This window comes from Corylus avellana, chromosome ca2 (genome assembly GCF_901000735.1).
Source record: "Corylus avellana chromosome ca2, CavTom2PMs-1.0".
Lineage (NCBI taxonomy): Eukaryota > Viridiplantae > Streptophyta > Magnoliopsida > Fagales > Betulaceae > Corylus > Corylus avellana.
In genome coordinates this window covers 23556342-23560470 of record NC_081542.1, presented here as the reverse complement: position 1 = coordinate 23560470, position 4129 = coordinate 23556342, and the positions used below count along the sequence as shown (strand labels likewise).

At 35.1% G+C, this 4129-nt stretch overlaps 1 long non-coding RNA gene across 1 annotated transcript; it reads left to right on the top strand.

Annotated features, from left to right (window-relative positions):
- The first annotated feature begins 210 nt into the window (after positions 1-210).
- On the top strand, positions 211-3069 carry LOC132171836 (uncharacterized). Its single transcript, XR_009439080.1, has 2 exons — positions 211-411; positions 2879-3069. It is a non-coding gene; the product is annotated as an uncharacterized LOC132171836 (long non-coding RNA).
- The last annotated feature ends 1060 nt before the right edge of the window (positions 3070-4129 follow it).

Here is a 4129-nt window from a genome sequence, read left to right as displayed (position 1 = left end):
TGGGATGACATGTAAAAATAATAAATAAATAACTTTGGGTCGAGGCCGGGTCGGGTCTAAAGCATGGGTGCATATGTCAGTTAAATGGGCTGTGGTTTCCTAAGATGGAGCATGTTGGACATTTGACGTAAAAAAAATGAAAATTCTGAAATAAAACAAAAAAGCCCATCATTTGCCACTCTTCCTACCTATAAATACACACGTACCAAATACGCCCAACCCTTTGGCCGGAGGAGCTGGAAATGAGGGAGACGAGGAGTAGATGCAGCCGACCAAACCGGTGATGAATCCAGTCCCACCATCTGGACAGACCATCTGGTTCGATATCCCTTCTGCCAAGTCCAAGCAGGCTGCTTGGGGTAGCTTTTTTAATTAGATCTACGCCTTCAGTGCCGTGGAAGACTTCTGGAGGTGAAGTCTCTTCCTTTTATTTATTTATTTATTGTATTATTTTGAGTTTTTTATCTTCTGGGTTGTCTTTATTTTGGTGCTGAGAGACTGAAAGTATTGGTTTTGGGTAGCAAAACGGAAAATTTTGATTTGGAAGAAAAAAAGTTGGGAAATTTATATTGTTTCTGTGCATAGAGACAGGGTGGTTTTGTTACTGTTTCTGTGCTAATGGATGTTTGAAGTAACCAACATATGTGGATCTGTGATTTTATTTGTGCTTGTGGTTTGCTAAGATGTCAGGCGGACTGAGAATTTTCCTGAAATTTGCTTAGAATAGAGGGCGGTTTGTACTGTATACATTGTGTAGTTTTGATAAACCGGTCATGATTTTTGTAGTTTGAATATCATTTGATTATATACTTCTGTTATTTGGTTAATTGTTCAAATGAGTGTAATCTGTATTGTTGGTTCTTTTGTGTTTTTGCATTCTCATACTACATGTGTTTGGTAGATCTTTAAAGGTCAACATCAGCTGGTTAAAGATTCTCTGTTGAAAGGAAACTTAGTATATGTTTTGGGTATAGGTGTGTTTGTTTGGTTTGTGGATTTGCTGCTGAAAGACTTTGTTCAAAAAAAAGAAAAGAAAAGCAAAATAAAAGTTTGAACACCATCTTTTGAGGTCAGGTTGTTGATGTTTTCAGTTATGGTCTAATTTGAACGCAGATCAAGAGCGTTGGGTGCTCTCTCTGTCTCTCACAGCTACAGAACAGCCCCTTGAACCTCTCTTGTCTTCCCTCTTTGCAACCCAAATCAAACAACTTTGCTTACCTTATTAAAACTCTAAAACCCCACATATTTCCCTGGACATTAGCCAACAAATAATTGATCAAAACAAGCCATAAAATGTCCTGTTATTTGCTGCTGCCTCAAAAATTCTGCAACCTGCCTCTTTTTGCAAGAATCACTGTATTGGACGTAAAATTATATAGCTTCTGCCCCTAAACCACAATGTTATTTATGTCCATGATATTATCAAAATGAGATTGTTCTCTAAAAGTTTAAACTTTTGCAGCCATTGCTCACTCCATCCGAAATTGCTTGTCCAATTTTATGGATATCCATTAGATTGTCTATATTGAAAAAGTCAATGAGCAGAATTTTATCACTTTCCTAATTTATGACTATATTGAAGTCATAGTCATGAAAGTTCCAATCTTTATGGTAGTTTTGACAAGCTAGTGGATGTAGTTTTAAAATTTATTTATTTATTATCTGGTTCTGAAACATTAATTTATGTTCCAAGTTTGAACTATGAAAGATGGACAAATAGTCTGGGAGGGATATCTTTATCATGGTGTTTGAGAAATATAACACAACCAATTACTCTAAGAGCTTAAATTGTTCAAACAGTGTGTATTGTGTATCTTGATATTAAAATTTTATAGAAAAAGTGCAAAGCCCTCGTACACGAAAAGTGTACACGAGAGCAGAGACCGTAGGAACTAATTTGGGTTAACTTCCCTACATTGATGATCAAAATGAAAAGATAATCATATGCCTTCTAATAAATAAAGCTTCTTTATGATTGAATATTCTTTATAAACTTCAGGCTTAGTGTTCTCCCATTTTTTGATGCTATTAATTTTCAATGGGCTACTTATCACTACAGAACCTAACATACATAGAGATGATATTTCCTTTGAACATTGTTAGTGGAGTGTTGAGTGCTATGACTTGTAATGTGTGTGCTATACAGATCAACTCTTGGTTAGAGGTGGTTTTTTTACATCATATTTACTCACTTTTGTAATGTTATACTAAGAGTTATATAAAAATTAAATATGCGTCTTGGTATAAATTTATATATTGACTTTATATTATAAATATTTTTTACATATGGTATTGAATTTTTAATGATATCACAATCATAGGGAATTAAGCATGTGCCTCGCACGTGCCTTCCCAACCAATATTCAAAAGAACTAGCATTCATGTGTCCGCATACAACTGATTTTGGTCAATTTTACGTGAAGCAAAGATTGTATTTATGCAAGAGAAAAGATCTTTTTCCATCTGCTGTACATCTCTGTATAGCAGATTTGCAAAAGAAATGTAAAGCAGATGTACACCAGATCTCGTATATCTTGTCTCTTTATGCTATGTCACCAAATGAACATGTATCATCTCTCTTTATGCTATGTTATGTCATGTATGCAGGAACCTGGCCCAGTAGTTAAGAATATTGATTTCTCTATCGCTCCAAATAGGGAACTTCACAATTTACAACAATACTACAATTTACAGATAGCAATAGATTTTACATTCATAAACAAAATTTCATTTCTCTTCATACAAAATGCAGCACTAGATTGTATGCTTAATGTACTTCACGAGGCCAATCATAGGAGCAAGAAGACCCAATCATCATATCGTATTCTTTTTGAACCCATAGATTGTCTTCTAAATCCACAGTTCTTGTCATCTGCAGGGAGGTGCACAACATCAGATACAGTTCCACCCGATGTAGAAAAGTATACTTGATGTGTTAGAAATGTAAACAAAGTATTAGATAGAAGAAAATAACCTTTTGAAGCGCATCTCGAAAAGCTTCTCTTTCTGTTTCCCTCAGCCGCTGCCGCTTCAATTTTGCTTCTACCTCATCAACTTCAGCCTTTTTCATTTGGGCTTTAATCTTAATCATCTCTGCAAGTAAACATTCAACCCTGTCAATGAAAAAGAAATGGTAGATGGATGCTAACAACATAATACAAAACAAATAGTAATGCTGATAGATAAATAATAGCTACATTTATTTTTGTTTCTGAGCATAATAGCTTTATACGTAAGCTTTAGAAAATGAGTGCAAAAGAGAATTAGTTTGATAGCATCTTCCCACAGCAAAATTGATTTTTTTACCTATGTACAGATTTGTATCCATAAGAATTATGAAGTGAAGAAGAACATGATAATGACAAGTTTTTCAATTATACCTAGATGATGTAGCTTATATATATAAATGTGTGTTGTAGTTGTTTTTTTTATTGGAAATGCTCATAGATAACTATCAAAACACTTGAACCCTACAGTGTTTTTTTTATTGGATGATTATGTGTCAAAACCAGTTGAAGAGGGGCAGTTTTATTCAGCAGTGGCACATTTCTTCTAGTCTGGTTGATGAGTCAGACTAACATGACTGGTTGTTTGTGAGTGGTCTAGCCAAGTGGTTGATCTGTCTTTACCCTCTGGATTGACCCCCAATAGAATTAGAGTTTTGCACCTAATGACTAGCTTCACTGCTGTGAGCTGACGGTTAGGCTAATCCCAAGTGGATTTTCTCAGCTTCACGGGCATGGTGATTTCAGAATTACTCTAATGGATGTTTTGAATGTGAGCATGCACATTGGCACCATGCCACATGTCATGTACTCTGCATGATACATTTTAGCCATGCATTTCTTTTTTCTTCAAGTAATAATGAAGCCTCATTGACATAGAGTTTATATATATATATATATATATAAGCATGGGTGTTCACTGGCGTGTTATTTGTTGCCAGGAATCTGACCCAGACAACATGTTCAAACTACATGGGAGTACAGGAGGAAAGCCATCAAGTGCATGTTAATTTATCACCATTCCACAGCCTTTCCTGTATATATCTACTGTTGTTTGTAAACTAGTGCCCTCATGTTTTTTCTTTTATTTTCAGATTTATCGCTCATTATCGATTGAAATAAGT